At 46.6% G+C, this 21,958-nt stretch overlaps 1 pseudogene; it reads right to left on the minus strand.

Annotated features, from left to right (window-relative positions):
• Window positions 1-16,885: 16,885 nt before the first annotated feature.
• Window positions 16,886-20,561, minus strand: LOC123123510 (putative B3 domain-containing protein Os04g0346900; annotated as a pseudogene).
• Between the last annotated feature and the right edge of the window lie 1,397 nt (window positions 20,562-21,958).

Raw genomic sequence — 21,958 nt, forward strand, 5'->3', positions numbered from 1 at the left:
GATGATATGAGTATTACAAGAGTTGATCTACCACGAGATCGTAGAGGCTAAACCCTAGAAGCTAGCCTATGATTATGATTGTTCTTCTGTCTATCGACTAGCCTGGCCTCGGTTTATATAATGCACCAGAGGCCTAGGATAACAAGAGTCCTAGCCGAATACGCCGGTGGGGAGGAGTCCTTGTCTTGTTCACCAAGTCTTGTGGAATCTTCTTTGCATGCGGCAGCTGTCCGAACTGGCCCATGAGTATACGGCCATGGGGGTCCTTGGCCCAATCTAACAGATCGGGAGATGACGTGGTGAGTACCCCCTAGTCCAGGACACCGTCAACGAGCAGAGGGGAGCATCGGAGATGGGGGATGCCGGCGACGGGGCAACCGGGAATGCATCGGCGAGGGCAACCGACAGCGGTGGCGCGAACTGAAAGGAGGCGGCCATGGCTTCTTTCAGCACTGCAGCAGGGAAGAACAGAGAGAGGGTGAGAGTGGGACGATGGGGTGCAGAGGGAGGAGGAGAACGTGCACGAGATGAGGGTGGCAGCGGTGGAGGACCTCGCTGGCGGCAGCGGCCGGCAGGTGCTGGGGGTCGGCCACGCGCTGCTTCTGTCCTGGCGGCGCTAGGTGAGGTCGAGGGGATCGAAGGAGGGAGGCGGACGAGTGTGAAAGCGATGAGAATCGGGCTAGGGTTCTCTATTGGTGGGGATAAGTGGAGGCCCGGCTAGGCCTTGGGCTGGCTGGGGTTTGCTGGAAAATGTCCCGCAAAGAAAATAATTGGGCCGGTCGATTTTTAAAGAACAGAAGGGATTTTCCTCTATTGGGAAGGTAGAAAATCATGCGAGACTAAAAAATCATGCAAGAGTTGCGTTCTTTTTTTCTTGGTTCTTTTATTCTATTTTTTTGCGGGAATGGTTCTTTTATTCTAGGTGGTGTGGGTATTACATTTGTGGCTGAGAAAAAGGGTGGGGAAAAGCTCCCTGTAGTTAATTTGGGAATTCGGTCAGCAGATTCCAACGACTGAACTCAACGAAATAATTCCGGTTTTTGTCGTTCGCTAACCGATTGAACAAGAAGTTTCAGTCCTCGGTTTTTCCGCTTTGGTCCCTATTTTTCAGCTCTGGTCTTTCGTTCTCGGTTTTTATGATCACCCTTAGGCACGAGGGAGGGAGGAGGGGATCAAGCTGCGCTAGGGTTCGTCGGGCGTGGGCCGGCTAAAAAGGGTGGCCAGGTAGGCCGGTGTTGGGCCAAGGCAGGCAAATTGTGGTAGGCCATCTTTTGGGTCTACCAAAAATGTTTTCTTATTAACTAATAGTACCATCTCACTAATTTACACAAGATCTCACCAATTTATATATATATATCCTCAAAGGGACAATCAACAAGCCTCTTTGGAAATAAACAAAACATAGAGTGAGGTGTGGCTATAATTTGACAATGACATGCCCAGTAAAGAAGGAATGCAGGTTGTGTACAGTGTTGAGGTGTGTGTGGCTATAACCTGGCAATAAGAGTGACCCGATAAAAAAGAATGAACGTTATGTGGGTTGATGTATGTAGCTATAACGTGACAATAAAAAAGACTGTGTGGCTATATAAAGTGGCAACGAGACAGGCCTGATAAAGAAGCAATAAACATTGTTGATGTTTCCTCCCCCATTGATATACAATGCTACTCAAGATGCCCAAGTCGATAATGCTTTAACTGAAAACCGTAGTTTGCCAAATCCAAAAGACCGACTATACCATGTGCTATTTTTCCCCGTTGCAACACACGGGCCCTTTTGCTAGTATATATATACACGATGGAGGCCATCGTTCTAGGGTTTGCTATATTCACAGTCTCTCACCCAGTCACCCTCTTCACCAGATCTAAACAAGACTGCGTTGGCCTCTGTCTCTCTCTCCCCCCTCATAGCTGGTGAAGGAGGCGTCTGGATCCCGTCGCACCGAGAAGGGGAGGAGGTGCAGCGTTCACTCTATCGCCTTCGGCGAGGGAGGCAATCCACTGCCGGCTGCGCTGTTCTCTTTCACCCAGCGCCTGTGCGGGAGGGCCACCGACCCCTTCTTCCTCGCTGTCGTACGTAGTGTGGGCAGATCCGGCCTCCTGCCGCACGCCTTGCCACATCCCGACGACCCTAAGGTATAAGTTTCTTTGAAACCGTCATTGCTCTAACTGCATGCGGATCTTTTTTGATTCTGTAGTCGAATCTAGGTCTTGGTTCAAAGAGGAAAGAAGGGTGCGGTGGGGTGGAGCATGAATCTAGGACGTGGTTCAATGAGGAAAGGAGGGAGGGAAAGTAGTATAGACTGGCTATCCAGCCGCTTTGTTGGTCGAAAGGGAAAAAGGGGGTAATCGAGTACACACATCTGTAAGGAACCAATCTCTTTGTTGAAAAGGGAAAGAAACTAGGGGGTCGGGTAGTTTGTGCAGGACTAGATTTGCTGCCCTCACATAGGCAAAAGGTTCAAAGACAACAAATATGGGACCAACGCAGATATGATGCTTGGCTACATACTCTGCATCACCCAGTTATACGTGTGGACGCACATGGTGCTGGCATCTCCCATGTCCCATACAACTATTCTGCTATTGTTAATCTAAGAATGCCGCTGGAAATTTGAAGCAATGCCACTGTTAAAGTAAACTACATTTTTAACGAATGTTGTTTTAAGAGAATGTCTCTGATTAATATGAATCAATGCAACCGTTTTAGAAATGCTACTATCCTACTTTGTTTTCCATCAAGATAAGTTAGATGCTTCTTTTTGTCGCCGTTTGTTTCATCCTCCTTTATTGGCCAGTAATTGTTTCCTTTTTTGCCTCTGTTAAAACAGGGATATCTATTCAACTTGTTGCTATTGCGACATTTTGCTTCGCTACGCAAAACACTTATGTTTTAAGAGTGTTTTGTGCAGTTCAACTTGAATGTCACACCGGCAACTTTGCTTAATTTTGGTGGAACTGCACAAAACGAGATCATGGATTTTCATGTGGTGTTGGGATTTCTTTCAAGTCCTCCACGCGAGTTGTTTCAAATCTTGGTCAAGAAAGGTCAGTACCGACTTTCATCCACATGATCATGCAGTGTGCTTTGAGATGTTGTGCTACTTGTATTGGTACTGTTTTGGATAAATGTTGAATTGAAGCTATTGAACTGCTGTCTTTTACCATTGAGTGGGCAAAAATTGTTCCAACCCATACATGATGCTTGTTTCTTTGTTACAAATAAACTCTGCATCACCCCCTTTATAAGTAGATGGAAGCACATGGTGTTGTTGTGCCCACTCTCCCTTGGAACTGTTTATGCTTTTTGTTAATCTAATGCCGCAAGCAATGCCACTCTTAGAATTAACTACTGAATCTTAGTTCAAAACTGCAACACTTGTTAGGGATTGGCGGGATTACCATTTTTTTAGCCGCATGTTTCATCCTCCTTTATTGGCCAGTAATTGATTCCTTTTTTGCCTCTGTTAAAACAGGGATATCTATTCAACTTGTTCCTATTGTAGACCGGATTTCCATATATGTGTTGAGATCTCTTTTAGGTCTTCCTCAGGAGTTGCTTCAAATTTTGGTCTTGAAAGGTCAGTACCGACTTTCCTCAGAATTAACTACTGAATCTTAGTTCAAAACTGCAACACTTGTTAGGGATCGGCGGGAGTACCATTTCTGTTAGGGATCGGCCGGAGTACATGTTTAAGAAATGTATTGTTCAGATAATGTCTCTATTATTATATATTAGTTACAGTGTTTTACAAATGGTACTATCCTGCTTTGTAGTTCTTTCTACATGTTTAACCAGGGTATTGTTAAGATAATGTCTCGGTTAAAATGAATCAGTCGCATTGTTTTAGGAATGGTACTTTTCTGCTTTGTCCTTCTTTATACATGTTGAAACAAGGCATTGGTAAGATAATGTCTCAGTTAATATGAATGAATCACACTGATGGAGAATTACTACTCTCCTGCTTTGTTTCCCATTAAGATAAGGTAGATCAGTAGATGTTTTTCTTCTGGGAGTACAAGTCATCAACCGTTATTTCTCAGTAATTGTTTCCCTTATACCTATTGTTGCTTACAGGGATATCAAAATTAAAGCTCGGTTTTATTCTGACTTTGATTTTAGTTGAACTGCACAAAAGGAGCCAATGTGTCTAAGGCAAACTGCTGCATTAGTGGGTCCAGTTGGTTTTACCACTTTGCAGAAAGAAGTAGTCTTTCTGTTTGCACTACATTACATAAGAATGATCGAGAAGCTTTACAGAGTATTAGTAGACGCTGGTGACATGACTAGTCTGCAGTGAGCATAGGCAACTCTACAGCACGTGGAGTGCACTTGGCAAAAAGTGCCCAAACAAGTACAAGAAGCCATGACAGGACTCCAAGTCTGTCAATGTCATTCTAAGCAACAATGATGGGGCATCTGGGTATGGTAATCTGTTTACCGTACTTTCAGTTTGTTAGTCCACCGATTGGTGGGTTGATACTGGGGCCAATATTCATGTGTGTGCTGATGTGTCTTTGTTTTCTTGCAGCATATAAATACGAAATCCACAAGGATGCTCAGCTTGATTTTAGTGGAACTGCACAAAATGTTCAGATGGTTCGTGTCCTCTAAATACTTCATAATGCACAATACATCGAATGGTTCTCTAATCATTCGTCGTCACCTTGAGCCACCAGACTATCAGATGACAAACTGATGACAAACCCTGCCCGTTCCACAATCATAGGCATTACATATTTTGAATGGGAAAAGCTTGTCAAAGTTTAATCATGATGTTATCAAGAAGACATTAGTTTAATATATTGGAATTGGAAAACCTTGTCAAATTTTGCTCATTGATGTTAGCCAGAAGACATGCATTTGATATTTTTGAGCGGGACGCCCTTTGCTGTGAGCAACGTCGATCGTTTTTCCCTATTCCTGTCTTCAGTTCAGAAGTAAATATTTACTCTGCTGAGATGCATAGTCACATGAATGTTGACTTATGTAAGGTATTTTAAGAGTTTGTTATGGATGTTGTCTATGTAATGCCAGGCCTTTTGAGTTTGATTGCAAAGTTGAGCTTGGAATGATGTGGCATGCGGCATCACGAGCTGTTCACCATGCCTCCTGAGAATAATGCTTCATATTGTTTTGCATGTTGAGCTAATGCCTGTGATTTGCATGTTAAGAAGATCATCCTCTTCTGTTGTTTCTATGCTTAAGAAGTTCATTGTCTTATGTTTCATTCATAGCCTATACGACAACTCGGGTAGGTTAGAGGTGAAACCATATGATCTTCCAACCAACTCATCGTCTTAGGCCGTGATTGGATCGTCGTTTTCCAACCAAAACCGCTTGTAAAACTGACGCTTGTAAATAAAAGCAGATGGTCTCGGGCGAAGCATTTGGTTGGTCGACTTCGACTAGTAAAATATACACTGGTCTCTCAAATTACACGTGTAACTCGCCGGTTTTCGTTCCAGACCTCGGGCCCTCGGTTTCATTATGCCTGTATTTTATGCGTTGTTTTCGATGACGAGTAAATTACACTTGTATCTTAATACAGGTGTGAAATAAACCAGAGCTCCCAAGCGCAGCCTTACCGTTTCATGTCGTCTCAGTCTCTCGAAGGTGCTCATAGGTGTCCGATGATCCTGGCTTCCTAAATGAGCAGCGGGCGATGTATCAGACCATCTGTAGGGCCCGCGAGGCCCTCTCCGTTGTCCTTCGAGTTGTTGCGCTCGCCGTGGCGCCGAGCATTGTCAACATGGTCAACGAACATGAGGATTCAGGAGATGACTTTATTTTGACTGGATGACAGTAGGGACCCACTAGGGCCATAGCTGTACGTACGCAAGTGCCTCCTTATTATGTACAACTATAATTTTTTTGCTTCCTCCTGGTTTCCTGACATCACGGTCCCACACCATTGTCAACCTATGTAGTCAATAAACGAGAGAATTGCACAAGGAGCGGCCGACTGCTGGGACCAATAAACGAGAGAATTTGTGTTTTTGAGGTGTGAGCACTGTAGAGTTTTTCTTGAGCAATGTTTTCGTTGTTGTTCAGAGGAGAGCAGGGTATTAACTGGGCGGAATGTGGCCCGTCTAGCTGAGGCTAGATATCCAGCCCAAATATTAAATTTTTTTCAAGCTGAAAATGGCTAGCCCAGCTATACTTTTTTTTGAGGAATACCCAGGCAAGGTCAACTTGTTATTCTCCGCCCCGCTGGGCTGCAAATCTTTCCTAGGAGGGATGCATTAGGCTTAACAGGAAAATGGGCTTTAAGAAATAATAAATGGGATGTAATTATAAAAATTGGGCAGTAACTATAAAAAAATGCACCAAACACGTGATTAGTTTATAAAATATTATTTTTGGATTTTGTCAACTTATAGTCAACACACGGTTCTAGCAGCAGTGGCCGTTGGATGTCCATCCAACGGATGTCGTGCTTCTTCTTCAATCTCGGATATTCTTGCTTCAGCCGCCCAAAAAATGATTCCTCCCCCTGACATTTGGGGCGCACCATTTCGGAGGCTGACCTGTGAGCCTACTAAGTTGACGCGTACCAAGGGCTTTGTCAACTTAGTCAATATAAACGATTCTAGCTGCAGTGACCGTACGATGTCCATCCAACGACGTAGTGCTTCTTCAACCTCTGGTCTTCTTACTCCAGCCGCCCAAAGCAGCGCCGGTCGTGTCGCGTGCTCCTGCCTCCCGTGGCCAGCTGTGATGCCGCGGAGGCCTCACCGCCCCCTACTACTCCCACCGCTGGCCGGGTCATCCGCCTCTACTTACTCACACCCCTTGTTATTCCGTGGCGACGACAGCCTCACACCGCAGCCGACCAATGAACCCTCATACTCCGCTCTGCGTGGGCTTCCACTGCCGCGTCTTCCCCAGCTCCACGTCGTCCCCTTCCTAGGCCTCGCCGTCGTCCACCGCCGTGGTGCTCTCGGCGCGGCGTGGTCAACATGGTCAAGGAACGACTTCCATCAGAAGAGTACTATATGTGGAGAGGCTGACGGCTGGGTCCACGGCCGCAGCAAGGAAGTGCCTCCTTATTACGCGCAAAATAATTATACCTCCACCTAACAGCAGGGACCCGCCGGACGGGCCACCGTATTTCGTGAAAAAAAAATTCCCCCTGACTGTTGGGACTCACTAGCCACATCTTCGCACGCAAGGAAGTGCGTCCATATTACGGGCAAAAAAAATGATTCGCCCCCTGACTGCTCGGACCCACCAGCTACATCTTCGCACGCAAGGAAGTGCCTGACAGTCGGGACCCACCTGGTCGAAGCGTACGTAGCGTTGTCATTCTGGTCGCGAATGTGTACGTACATACGATCGGTCTGTCTGCAGGCTACAGCGATGAACCGTGGCCGTGCAAGGAAGGGCACGTGTCGTAGTAGAGGCGCGCACCTGTCGTAGTAGAGGCGCGCACGTAGCATGTACGCGTACGTACAGCGGCCAGGGTGCAAGAAAGAAAATACGGCCACGTACGTACATATGGACGGGGTCTCGAACGCCTACTCGCGCATACGTACGGCCAGGGCTCGTGTACATGGCTGGGTCCGAACGGAGAAACTGCGTCGTCGTCGTGTTCATGGGGAGGCAACGGAATGCATCGTGTTCATCGGGAGGCAACGGAACGCGTGCTGTTCATTGGGAGCCAACCGGCTTGGACGGAACAGCCGATGGAAACGAGGCCTGGCGTACCGCAGAACGGAGGAAACGGCCTTGTGTTCGATCAGCCACGGTCGAAACGGGATCCTGTTCATTGGGAGGGGTCTGGCATACCGCAAAACGGAGGAAACGGGCCTCCTACGGTGGAAACGGGGTCCTATTGATCGCGAGGGGTGTGGCATACCGCAAAACGGAGGAAACGGACTTATGTTGGAGCGCTACGGTCGAAATGGGGGTCCTGTTCATCGGGAGGGGTGTGGCGTACCGCAAAATGGGACTCCACGGGATACTGTTCATCTGCACCGTCGACTGCCTCAACGGGCTACTGTTCATCCACCGTCGACTACCTCCACGGGCTCCTATTCATCCACCGTCGACCTCCTCCAGCCTTCACCTGCGACTGTTCATCCACGGGCTCCTGTTCATCCAGCCTCCACCGCTCCTCCACCGGCTACTGTTCAACCAGCCCTCTCCACGGGGTCCTATTCAACCACCCCTCCACGGGCTACTGTTCATCCAGCCCTCCACCGGCTACTGTTCAACCTTCCCTCCACGGGGTCCTGTTCATCCAGCCCTCCACGGGGTCCTGTTCATCCAGCCCTCCACGGGGTCCTGTTCATCCACGCCCAACCGGCTCGATCGATCGGGGTCCTGTTCATCCAGCGGCAACACCACGGGGTCCTGTTCATCCAACCCCCCACCAGGAACTGTTCATCCAACCCCCCCCCAACAACGCTCACTGTTCATCAAGGGAAGGAGGCAGCATGTTCGATCGGCTTCAGTTAGCAGCAGTAGCGAACGAAGGAAGCGCTCGATCGGGTTCAGTTAACAGTCATCAATCGATCGCTCAGGTTCAGTAACGCGTATCCTGCAGTGCAATCGCTCGGGTTCAGTTAGGCGAACACCTCGCTCGGGTTTAGTTAGAGCCCAATGCCTCGCACCCACGCACGTACGTGTATGAGAGAAACGCGCATCGCTCGGCCCCCGACCACCCACCGTAATCGGGAACTCCCCGATATTTTCCTCGCCCTCACTTCTACCACGGTTTTTTCCGTCATGGACGGCCCAAAGAATGTCATGCAGCTGCGTCTCCGGCCCGCCCAGGATGAAAAGCCTATTTTCTGTCATGATATTTTGTCATAGAAGTAAGAGCCCACCACATCTATGATGATACCGGGTTTTGTCAGAATTATCGTCATAGAAGTGTCATAAGCATGACAGAAAAAAATCGATCGGCCCAAAATGTCACGGATGTGTCTTTTTTTTAGTGCCATTATTGCCCACAGCTCTTTGTGTTCTACTCGTGCATATAACATCTACGCATAGACCTGGCTCGGATGCCACTGTAGGGGAACGCAGTAAATTCAAAAAAAATCCTACGATCACGCAAGATCTATCTAGGGGATGCATAGCAACGAGAGGGGAGAGTGTTGTCTACGTACCCTCATAGACCGAAAGCGGAAGCGTTATGACAACGCGGTTGATGTAGTCTTACGTCTTCACGATCTGACCGATCCTAGCACCGAAGGTACGGCACCTCCGCGATCTGCACAAGTTCAGCTCGGTGACGTCCCACGAACTCTAGATCCAGCTGAGATCGAGGGAGAGTTTCGTCAGCACGACGGCGTGATGACGGTGATGATGAAGTTACCGATGCAGGACTTCGCCTAAGCACTACAACGATATGACCGAGGTGGAAATCTGTGGAGGGGGCACCGCACACGGCTAAACAATCAACTTGTGTGTCTATGGGGTGCCCCCCTCCCCCGTATATAAAGGAGTGGAGGAGGGGGAGGGACGGCCTCCTATGGCGCGCCCAAGGGGGGTGAGTCCTACTCCCAGTAGGAGTAGGTTTCCCCCCTTCCCTAGTTGGAGTAGGAGAAGAAGGAAGAGGGAGAGGGAGAGAAGGAAAGGGGGGCGGCCCCCTTCCCAATTCGGATTGGGCTTGGGGGCCGCGCCCCCACCTTGGCCGCCTCCTCCTCTCTTCCACCATGGCCCATTAAGGCCCATTAACTCCCCGGGGGGTTCCAGTAACCTCTCGGTACTTCGGAAAAATGCCCGAACCACTCGGAACCTTTCCGGTGTCCAAACATAGCCTTCCAATATATCAATCTTTATGTCTCGACCATTTTGAGACTCCTCGTCATGTCCGTGATCACATCCGGGACTCCGAACAACCTTCGGAACATCAAAACACATAAACTCATAATACCGATCGTCATCGAACGTTAAGCGTGCGGACCCTACGGGTTCGAGAACTATGTAGACATGACCGAGACTCATCTCCGGTCAATAACCAATAGCGGAACCTGGATGCTCATATTGGTTCCTACATATTCTACGAAGATCTTTATCGGTCAAACCGCATAACAACATACGTTGTTCCCTTTGTCATCGGTATGTTACTTGCCTGAGACTCGATCATCGGTATCTCAATACCTAGTTCAATCTCGTTACCGGCAAGTCTCTTTACTCGTTTCGTAGTGCATCATCCCGTGACTTAGTCATTAGTCACATTGCTTGCAAGGCTTATAGTGATGTGCATTACCGAGAGGGCCCAGAGATACCTCTCCGAAACACGGAGTGACAAATCCTAATCTCGATCTATGCCAACCCAACAAACACCATTGGAGACACCTGTAGAGCATCTTTATAATCACCAAGTTACGTTGTGACGTTTGATAGCACACTAAGTGTTCCTCCTGTATTCGGGAGTTGCATAACCTCATAGTCATAGGAACATGTATAAGTTATGGAGAAAGCAATAGCAATAAACTAAACAATCATAGTGCTAAGCTAACGGATGGGTCAAGTCAATCACATCATTCTCTAATGATGTGATCTCGTTCATCAAATGACAACACATTTCTATGGCTAGGAAACTTAACCATCTTTGATTAACGAGCTAGTCAAAGTAGAGGCATACTAGTGACACTTTGTTTGTCTATGTATTCACACATGTACTAAGTTTCCGGTTAAGACAATTCTAGCATGAATAATAAACATTTATCATGATATAAGGAAATATAATTAACAACTTTATTATTGCCTCTAGGGCATATTTCCTTCACCCGGAGCTTTACACCACAATGATTGAGCTCAAAGACACCACCAACCGTATAGGGCACCCAAGAACCCAAGAGGAACAAGCTCTAGGGTAATAAGCACCCAAGAGTAATAAGCTTCTCAGCTTTTCACTTCCATGTATCACCATGGAGAACTCAAACTGATGCAACTAATGCAATGGCAAGGGCACACAGAGTGCCCAAGTCCCTCACTCTCAAATCGTACCAAAGCAATGAAAGCTATGAAGGAAAATGAGAGGAAGAACAAGAAGGAGAACACCAAGAACTCCAAGATCTAGATCTAAGGGGTTCCCCTCACATAGAGGAGAAAGTGATTGGTGCAAATCTAGATCTAGATCTCCTCTCTATTTTCCCTTAAGAACTAGCAAGAATCATTGGAGGGATTGCGAGATAACAAGCTCGAAGAAGGTCAACAATGGGGGAAGAACACGAGCTAGAAGGATAGGTTTCATTGGGGAGGAAGACCCCTTTTATAGGCACCCCCAAATCCAACCATTATGTGCACAGGCTGTGCGCAAGCGGTACTACCGCTACAGGCGATAGTACCGGAAGGTACAACGGTACTAAGTGGGATGACAATGCGGTAGTACCGCACGGAGCAGTACTACCGCCCGGTACTACCGCCCAAGTACCGCTAAAGCTGTGAGGGACTACAGAAGCAGAGAGATAAGTGGTAGTGTGACGGTGGTCAATGGCGGAAGTACGGCGTCAAGCAGTACTACCGCTGGGCAGGTGCGATACTACCGTCTGAAACGGTACTACCGTGCCCAACTGCCGCCCTACTATCGCCAAAGCAAAAATGAGTAGTCCAATAGCCGAAAAACGAGCGGTAGTGCTCACGGCACTGGAACCGCATAAGTACCGTGCTAGCGGTACTACCGCTACCAAGGGCGGTACTACCGCTAGAGAGAAACAGAAGGCCTAAGCAAAACTGATGGAGCAAGAAAACCAGAACTGCCATAACTTCTGCATATGAGCTCCGAATTGAGCAAACTCAAGCTTGTTGGATAGATGATGACAAATACTATCCAACACCGATAGTAGAAAAATGCCAATGATATAGATATGTGAAACCTCTATGAATGGAGAACCAGCAAAAACTCCAACATCAAAAACATCATAGAAGATGCATATGAACTCCGTTTTCAATGAACTCGAGCTTGTCATGAAGATAACCATAAGCTCTAAAACTCACAAAGAGAAACACCAAACAAGAACTGAGAAATATGATGCAAGGATGCAATGGTTTGAGCTTTCTACGAACAATATGATCAAACTACTCACTTGTGAGCCCCCCTTGATAGTACGGCAATCGATCCTATAACCCGGTCTCCCAACTACCACCATGAGACCGGTAAAATAGAAAACCTGCCAAGGGCAAACCTTTGCCTTGCACATAGTCCACTTGAGCTAGATGATGACGATCTTGACTCCCTCAAGTTGGACCACCTTCCTTGATTGCGTTGGCTTGATGAAGACAAGTAGGTTGCTCCCCCATACTCCACTATCGATGAGCCACTCTTAGGCACATCTTCACAAGTACATTGTCACCACAATGGACGGTAAGCTTCAAGCATGATCTCTTCATGATGCTCCACTTGAACTTGCACACCACAATCTTGATGCCGATCACCACTTGATGTCATCCTCCATGGGTTGTATGAGATCTTCCTCTTGACGCAAGCCCATGAAAACATACCTAACCCCACATAGAACTCTCAGGTAGACCATGGGTTAGTACACAAAGCGTAATGGACAATGCTTACCATACCATGGGATCACTTGATCCCTTTCGGTACATCTTCTATGATTTGCGTGTTGATCAACTTGATTCACACTTTAACTTAGTCTTGATCAACCTTGTATCATGTTCTCGACATGACCAATCTTTGGATAATTCCTTGAATAGCACCTTGGTCATCTCATAAACTCCTTGAAACCAACAAATGGACTTCAAGAAATGCCTATGGACAAATCCTATGAATATAACTCAAGGCAACCATTAGTCCATAGAGAATGTCATCAATTACCAAAACCACACATGGGGGCACCATGGTCTTTTTGCCCTGTTCTCCAGTAGGTGGGGCTAAGAGCCACCATCAGAGCGCCCTAACTGAAGCCATCCATGTCCATCACGATGTTGTATAGGGAAGGGTGGACATCGACATGCTTGCTCTCCCTGATGGTGTTGCCACCTCATTAATGACCTTAGTCATGTTGTTAAAGAAGTTGAGCTCCTCGTCCATCATGTGGCCCATCTTCCTCCTAGGAGTAGGACCGCGATCAGTAGCATCATCCTTGTCAGGGCCATCAAAGATGATAAACTTTGACTCCTGGGTGTCTGGATACTTAGGCGTAGGCATGGGCATATCGAGAGGCTCACTGGAGCCCATGGCATGCTTGCTGGTAGCAAGACCACACACGAAGATGGTCTACATCCGTGAGTGGTTATGGATAGAAGTGTTGAGAAACTCAACATCTTTGGGGTGGGGGTCCTAAAAAAGAAAGAGACATGTTGTTAGTGGTGATTGACATGTTAGAGAAGCTAAGCTAGTCTAAGTAAGAAGTAACATGGTAAGTAACAATGGTGTGGCCTTGGCAGTGCTTTGTCTCCAACAAGATCGTGAAGTGTCCTCATCTTATTGTGCGCCGCTAAGATCTCTGAGCTTGGACACTTAGATCCATCTGGCTCTCCACTTCCTAAGGTGTTTGTAGACCTGGTTGAGGTCACAATACTCAAAGATCTACTTGGCAATAGTGTTGAGGTGTACGTGCTTGAAGCCCTTGTCAATCCTCAACACATTGGATATAATGTCACACATCTCGTTACTTAAGTGGACATGAAAGGATATCATTTCATTTGTCCCCTTACCAGACGCCTTCATCGCTGCCTTTCCAGCCTTAATGGTCGTCTCATGTGCAGTAGTAGTAGCAGAATTAGGCATCGCTACTACAAGAGATGGTTGCTTAACAGGCCCCTCGAACACATCTAAATCAAGAGGCTATGAGCCGACGGGCGCTGAATAGGGCGGACGAATCGATGAGAGGTGCCCAATACCTCTGTCCGCCCTTTTAGGAACACGTGCGAGCTTGCATCATCTCCATGTTCGCGTGAGCTAGCGTCGCGCTTCCATCCCCTGCATTTCATGAGTTTGAGGGAAAACGACTGAATTGGTCGTTCCTAGCGGATCTGGTTAGGGGTTGCTTTAAGATTTAAAGTGTAATGCAGGCAATCAAACATGCCCTACCAGTATTTGGATACAAATAAAAAATACAAGGAGATTAGGGTTTAAAAATCATGATGGATGAGAAGCCGAAGGCCACTCCTATTTGGCGTGTAGGTCGTCAAATAGTGAGTGGGTGCGTACCCCCGACAGCATCCGCTCCTTATTGGGACGGCCCATTGCAGGATTCCTCCCCCACCGGTTTTGGGAAGGTTTCCAGAACCTTCCCGGAAGCATTTTTTTCGTTTTTTCTTTCTTTTCCTTTTTGTCTTTCTTTTTAGTTTTCAACTTTTTTATTTTTCCTTTTTCATTATTGTTCCGCTTTTCTTTTTCTCTCTTTTCTTTTTTGTCCATCTTTCAATTTTTTCTCAAATTGTGAACTTTTTTTGAACTTATGAACATTTTCCAAATTCGCAAATATTTTTATTGACAAATAATTTTTACAAGCGCAAATTCATGAACATTTTTTGAAATCATGATCAATTTTTTGAAATCGTGAATATTTTCAAATTCATGAACAATTCTTGAAATTGCGTACATTTTTAGAATACATGAACATGTTTTGAAATTTGGGAACAGTTTTTGAACTTTAAGAACATTTTTGTTTTTGATGAACATTATTTTAGTTCATTAATACTTCTTGAAACAACAAACATTTTTTTGGTTTTTTTAACATTTTCTATCATTTGGGAACATTTTTTAAATTTCTTTGAATATTTTTCTAGATATTCATGCCTTTTTTAAAAATTGTAAACATTTTTTTAATAGATGAACATCTCTTTTTGAATTCATGAACATTTTTTGAATCCATTATCATTTATCATTTCCCGAACATTTTTCAAATCATGGAAATTTTTTGAATTCAGGAACAATTCAACAATTTGCTTTTTTTCAAAATTCTGAATTATTTTCAAAACAAAAAAACTTAAAACAGATAAATGAATAGAAAAACAAGGGGCTCCTCGCCCTACACATGGGCCAGCTCATGAGAGCGCGGGGGAGCGCGGAAGATGCGCGCTCCCGTGGCTTTCGGTGCGTACGGCGCCATATAGGAGGTCCTGAAGCCGAAGACGTTTCACAAATCAATCGCTGCTGCTCATGCAGTAATGCTACATGTATGAATAAGTTACAGAGTTTTATAAAGAGGATTAATTTATCAGCTTGTGATTGGTTAATAGGTAAGGGAGCCGGCCCACCCTAGGAATTTTATAGGCTCTTTTCATCTAATGACCAATCGTAAACTTGCCCCCATCCACTTAAAAAATCCGAAGGGTGGGCCGGCCCCCTCACCTGTTAACCAATCACAAGCTGATAAATTAATCCTTTTTGTAAAACCCTGTAACTTATCCGTATGTGTAGCATTACTGCTCCTCATGTGCTCTCCCTGTCGTATATGGGACCCGGCAACGCAGCTTGGTTGGGGCATGGCAGACGGGCATCACGGCCAACAGTGTGGCGTCGGGATGGTCGCCACGACCATGTTCTACGCCGGGAAGTGCGAGGGAGCGCGTGAGGGCCGTCGCCACGCCTGACGCCCATTGTAGGCTTCATTCGGTGAGCACCGATCTCTGTTGAAGCCGGCGCCGAGCTCACATGCTTCTGGTAAGTAGTACTTCCTCTGTCCCATAATATAAGAGCGTTTTTATACTACACTATTATCAAAAATGCTTTTATGGACGGGGGGTAGCAAACTGCTCGACGCAATGCTGAGAACCAGGTGCCATTTCCGCAATGGTGCGCCTGATAGAGCTGTTGAGCTCTTTGTGGTCCTTTACGGTGAGCCCAGTGCCCACTCCTAAGCTTGTTGTTCAAGGTCCGTGTTGTTCTCCATGGCTTCACAACTTTCTGGTAAGTACTCCTTCTATCCCAAAATATGTGTCGCTGATTTAGTACAATTTTAGTACAAAATTGTACTAAGTCAGCGACACTTATTTTGGTCTGGATGGAGTAGCAAACTAGCACACACAATGCAATATTGAGAGGTTAGTTTAACTTGGCTCAGAACACACCAGGCAATGTGTGGCCATAGCTGGAGCAAGATCAAGCCGAAGAAATCCCACGGTGGTCTCTGGCTAGAAATTCAACTCCTTTCTGCTTTAAAGATTCTTAGGCATGTGGCAATGAGACTCGACTCCTTGCGATGAATTTAGTTTAATGTGTTCTTGTTAAATTTTGTTGGTTCGACTCAGAAATTCCTGTTGCTGCTTGTATTATGCACCTGAAATCTCCATAACAATTCTGCTTTTTGTATCATCCCAGGAAAGCTCTGCATCTCACAAATCAGCCGACCTACCTGGAGACTGGTGGACCCGTGGTGCTCCTCGGCAGCTATATCAAAGCTATATACCTGGGGAGGCAAAATGTGGCGGCAAAATTCAAAGCGAACGCTTTGTACGGTTTATTTTCGACAAAGGACTTTTGGCTCAATATTATGCGAGTAACACAATAATTTGCTGCAAATTTGTCCTTTTTTTTCTGAACGACCAGTCTAAAAAAACTTGTGCGCCACCCAAACAAATTTAGACATATTGGGAACAAAATAAACGTTACTCTGAACATAAATTATTAGATCCGAATAAATTTGTGCTGTATTCGAAGCGAATTTCAGTTTGCAATGGGAACAAAATTCCATTTGTATCGTGTATAATCTTGAAAGCGGAAGAGTGAGAAATAAATGTGGCAATTCTGGAGTAATTCTTAGGAGCAGTTAATTCTTGGGAAAAAAGGGGGGTTAGCATTAGCTAGTCTTACTAGATGAAATATACAAGATTCCTCTACAAAACTAGTGTCAGTTATAATTTCTATGGGTAATGGCAGCACTTTAACCATTTTCCCCGGCGACGAGGTTAACCCTCATTTTTGTATACTTGGACAAAGATAAAGGAGACTTATGTGAATGAGTGATAGAGTAATAGTAGCACTGAGGCTAAACAATAAATATAGTGCACTGCTGCATTACATCGATAAAATCAACACCTAGCAGGTTAAATATCATGCCTTGACAAGCCAGCCACCTAATCACAAGTCATGAACCAAAACACCTAGCAGGTTACGAACCAAGTAAATATCATGCCTTCCCAAGCCAGCCACCTAATCACAAGTCATGGAACACAAACGCCTAGCAGGTTGATTATCATGTCACCACAATATTCATCATGATACTACTTAGGTTCGCAAAACCAGCAGGTCCGCCATCAGCCAAGATCATCTATGAACCGTATTTCTAGCAGCGGTCGATGACAACATGCCACAGCGTGCTGTTGACGACTTTGAAGGTGCAGATGTCTCCTGCCTTGAGCTCGTTCTCCTTACAGAAGGCCTTCCAGCCTCTCGTAAGACAATTATAAGACCTGCGGGTGCCTGGATGGTAGTTGACACCTTCCACCTCCCAAGACTTGTTCCTCTCCACGGACTTGAGCGTGATCTTGCAACGCTCCAGGAATCCGAAGCGCGCTGGAAAATGCTGCAAGCCATTGCGATCGCACGGGTTATTTGTATCACAGTTCGTGGGTGTATATGATGACAAATATTATGCACCGAGTTGATAATACACTGGCATGTCAAGTAGTTTGATTGGTTGGTTGGTTCCCTTATTTCCAAAAGGTGCACTCTTATTTCTTACTCTCTTTTTTCAAACAAGTTCCTAATTTGCAGAGTAAAATAATGATTGTACTTACAAGATATCTTTTAAGCGCGAGTTCGTTGATCTCCTTCCTTAACCAAGCCTGCGACCCCGTCGACCCAAGCTCACAGAGAGCCTTCTTTCGGTGTTGTGAAGTTGTGGATCCGTCTAGCATGCTTTTGACTTCGCTTTGTTTCCTTTTCCGGGTGCAAACATGTTCTTCCTCTTGGCTTTGTGCTCCAGGTGCTAAGAGGACAATGGTAGTAATCAATTTAATCTATTACCAAGATATATAGTTTTTCAGAAAAGTTGAGGCTTGTTTCATACTTTTGCCATTGCTTTGTTTCCTTTTCTGAGTGGAGACAGGTTCTTCTTCTTCGCTTTGTGCTCCAGGTGCTAAGAGGACAATGGTAGTAATCAATTTAATATATTACCAAGATATAGTTTTTCAGAAAAGATGAGGCTTGTTTCATACTTTTGCCATTGCTTTGTTTCCTTGTCTGAGTGGAAACATGTTCTTCCTCTTGGCTTTGTGCTCCAGGTGCTAAGAAGACAATGTTAGTAATCAATTTAATATATTACCAAGATATAGTTTTTCAGAAAAGTTGAAGCTTGTTTCATACTTATGCCATTGCTTTGTGTCCTTCTTCGAGTGGAAACATGTTCGTCCTCTTGGCATTGTGCTGCAGGTGCTAAGAGGACAATGGTAGTGATCAATTAAATCTATTACCAAGATATAATTTTTCAGAAAATTTTGTTTACTCACATTGCTCGCTTTGCTGAGACGAGCTTATTTTTTCCTCGATGTTCTCATTATTCCCATTTTGGAAGGTCTCGAATGAGAAGTTCATGCACCCCTGATACTTGATCAGCAGGACATCAGTTTCAGCAATTTCAAAGTAGGCCAGAAACTTTGGCCATTCGGAACCAGTGAAGAAGACATTCGGGCCATCCTTCTTGAGCTCGATATGCCAGGATGTTAAAAAAGTGGCTATCGGTCTCGGTCTGTTCAGGTCTTCTTCCGAGATGTATCCTCGTTGCAGAAACTCGGGAGGAATAGGCTGCGAGGACAGATGAAACAGCATAATGGAGTGAACATACTCAGCAGCTTAATGATGGTGCACTTAAGACTTGGTTCTGAACATTTAAACAAGAAAAGTAAGCAAACCATCTTTTCCATGAAACTTCTCTGGAAGTGGCACGATGAACTGTGGCTTACGAGCAAAGGCGTTCTCAATCTCGGCTGGGCTCAAAACTAAACATGAACAAGAGTGAATTAGCTATGAATTTTTAGGCCGAAAGTACGAGTAACTGTGAAAGTCCAAACACACCAGTGATCGTTAGGCCGAACTCTTTAATGACAAAGCTGGCGTTGAACGCCTTTAGAGTGAGCACGCCGCACCCTTCATGCCGGATCACCAAGTACCAGCCAACGCCGATACCGTGCGCGGCAACAAACTGTGGCCACCCATCACCCAGGAATGCCCCTTTGGCGTCTCGGTCAACCTTGACAGGCCAGACATTCTTGCCGAACGGGCTGAGAACAAGAGCCGCCCGCCCATCGCCATGATCTTCGGTACCAAAGCACCCAGCGAGCTCATCGTTGATGTGCTGCATAACCAAAGTGAGGGTCGTCACGGAAGTATATATCAGAATTTAAGATGGACAACACAACAGCAGTAACAGTGGTGTCGTTCTTACAAGATATTTGGAATCAGGCAATTTCACACACTGCTGGATCTTGATTGTCTTAGCACAGTTACTTGACAATCCCATTGCTTTAACAGATCCAAGAAAGAAGTTCCACCACCTGCAAGCAGTGAATTACATGTAAATGTGCATGAGAATGACAGAGCAATGCATCAATCAACTTGGGGAGTGGGGACCGAAGCATCAAGTGTAAAAGAATGTTAAACAGTTTTTTTCAGTCTTTTATGTATTGAAGAAAAGAGTCAGTAACTGCAAAGGCCCGCTTATTAGCTTGCATTACCTTCTGGTCCAGTGAACAGAGTATCTATTCCAAAGCAACACTATGCACAACGAATGTATGGAGGCTGGTACAAGTAAAAATTATTAGCTGATTATTTACTTGTATATGCAAAACTGTTTAATCTTAGGGATGCTTTTGAGTATATCTTCTAGTCCTCACTATATATATGTGCCCTGTGAAGAGTTCTATTTTGTGATTGATGCCTGGCTGTGTCCTCTTCACGCTGCCGGATGCTTTAATCTTAGGGATTTTTTCTTTCTTAAAAAAAATTGTGATGGCAATGCTAAATTTTAGCATCGTGTAGTTTATTTTTATTTTTTTTGAGACATTCGTGTAGTTTATTGTAGATGCTAATTGTGATGGCAATGCTAGATTTTAGCCCATTGGAACCGGCCCATTTATTGTAGGGGTTGGACCTGGCCATGTCGTGCACGGAGTAGAGGGCGGCGCCGCAGGCGTACTCCCGCCGCCGCCGCCTCTTCCTCCTCGCAAGTAGCCCGTCCCTCCCCCGCCTCACACCCTCGTCCCCATCAAGAACCGGCCGGACGCGACGCCCAGGCCGACGAGGTCGCCGCTACCGCAGATCCATTCCCCGTTCACTCTCCCACTGCTCGACACCCTCGATTTGAGTGAGGGAAACTAATTGCATCTAACAAGCCAAGGGTTTCAATCAAGAATTTAGGAGGAGAGGAGAGGGGGGAAAGGAGGGAGGAGATGGGGTTACCTCCTGCCCTTCCGGCCTTGTTCCTTCCTTGCGCTGGCCGTCGGCCGTCGGCCGCCGCGCCAAGCTGCGCGCGTGCCTACGCTAGGGGAGGGGAGGGGGACTGGAGGAACGGGACGAGGGAGGGGAGGCCAGCGGCGGACTAGCTAGTCGATGATACTCCTTTACTGCACTGCATTCACTGGAGTGGAGAGCTAGCTTCCTTTCTTGGCTTGTCAGTTGTCAGCGTGTCATATGGATTTGTTTGCCCTGCCTCCAAGTTCATGTCTTTTTTCTTTGCCAGAAAATTGGTTAGTTCAAGTCATGCTCTTGCCTCATACTACTACTCTTGTAGAGAAAGTTTTATTTGTCAAGAAAGTTTATTTGTTGCAGATGATTGGATGAACAATACTGCGTCTGATCAGTTAGAGCAACTCTCCAAGGGGCCGATCCATTTTGTCAGTTTGGGTCATCCGGACGTAAAACTGGCCCAATGGGGGACCCAAACGGACGTCCGTGTCCGCCTGTTGTCCGTCCTCGACCCAAACTTGATCCAAATCTGGGAACAAATGGGTACGAAGCGGACGCTCTCGTCGCTCGCTACCGCCCGCTCGTGTCCGCCCTGGTCCTACCTACCAGCGACCGCGCACAGCTGCGCTAGCACGCATCTCTCGTCTCTCTCTCGTACAACTTTCTCTCTCTATCCCCTCTGCTGCCTCCGCTACGTCGGCCGATTCCAGCTGGAGAGGCCTAGCGGCGCGATGGGGAGCGGACGGGCTGCGCGGAGAGGGGCCCGGCGGCCGCGAGGGGAAGCGGACGGGCGGCGCGCGGAGGGGCCCGGCGGCCGCGAGGGGAAGCGGAGAGGCACAGCGGCCGGTCGTTGGAGTGGAGAGGCCTGGCGGCGCGCGGAGGCCAGCCCGTCCCGCCTGACGCGCCGCGTCCAGGGCAACACCGCCGAGCACCACAGCGAAGAGCGCCTGGTGGAAGTCGTCGCCGCCGCGAGGGGAAGCAGGGAGGCATGGCGGCGGCTGGAGTGGACGCCCCGCAGCTCGCCCTAGTTCGCCTCGTTGCTCCTCGCGCGCGTCGCGCGCCTCGCCGTTCGCCCAGCTCGCCTCGCTGCTCCCTGTCCGCTCTGTCCGGTTTTGTGCTCTCCCGTTGGATACCCGCAGTGTCCGCCCCACATCCGCTTGGCGGACAGGAGACCCAAACCGACAAAAAGCAAACAAAATCCGTGTCCGCTTGAGTCCCTGCGTTGGAGTTGCTCTTAGTTTATACTATTTACTCACTACATTCTTTACTATTGACTATTGACTGCTGAATCTGTTAGCTCCGGCTCCTCAAAAGTGACCCTCGTATATGTCTACGGACCGTGTCGCGTTTCCGCAACAAGGTCTGGTCAACCCTCATTTCTACTGCAACCACATATCTCAAATCTCATATTTTTTATAATACATCATGTAGCATAAAATGAGCTAGTGTAGTATCAAAAATGCTCTTATATTATGGAACAGAAGGAGTATTAAGCAACTACAACTTTTCTAGTTCTCCAGACGTTCACGACCTCACTGCTGGCAGTGTCGGACGGTATCTGTGAGGAAGCAATCCATAGCATTCACACTTATTTAGACAATTTTAGAGTGTTTGTTAAGGCTGTCTAT

This window comes from Triticum aestivum, chromosome 5D (assembly GCF_018294505.1).
Source record: "Triticum aestivum cultivar Chinese Spring chromosome 5D, IWGSC CS RefSeq v2.1, whole genome shotgun sequence".
Lineage (NCBI taxonomy): Eukaryota > Viridiplantae > Streptophyta > Magnoliopsida > Poales > Poaceae > Triticum > Triticum aestivum.